Raw genomic sequence first — 413 nt, 5'->3', positions numbered from 1 at the left:
CTGTAGCTTTTTAAACATTATTTCTTATAAATAACATTATTTAATTAGTTACAATCTCAAAAGTATCTAAAAGGCCTATCTGCTTGTAAGTCTGTGAAGGTTCATTCATCCAGGTCATTATTATTATTATACGGGATTTATAGAGCGCCAACAGTGTGCGCAGCGCTGTACAATATAAGGAAGACATTACAATCGCAATACAATTCCAGACAAGATGGGAAGGAGGGCCCTGCCCCTGAGGGCTTACAATCTAAAAGGGGAGGGGCCAGTGATGCATGAGGAGGGAGCTTAGCGGTTAGGTTGAGGTGGGATCGGCTTCCCTGAAGAGATGAGTCTTTAGGGATCGCCTAAAGGCAGTCAAGGAGGAGACATATGGACAGGTTGGGGTAAAGATTTCCAGAGGATGGGAGAGA

Source organism: Nanorana parkeri, unplaced genomic scaffold (genome assembly GCF_000935625.1).
Source record: "Nanorana parkeri isolate BGI_ZX_2015 unplaced genomic scaffold, ASM93562v1 scaffold2728, whole genome shotgun sequence".
Lineage (NCBI taxonomy): Eukaryota > Metazoa > Chordata > Amphibia > Anura > Dicroglossidae > Nanorana > Nanorana parkeri.
This window is presented reverse-complemented; position numbering follows the sequence as displayed.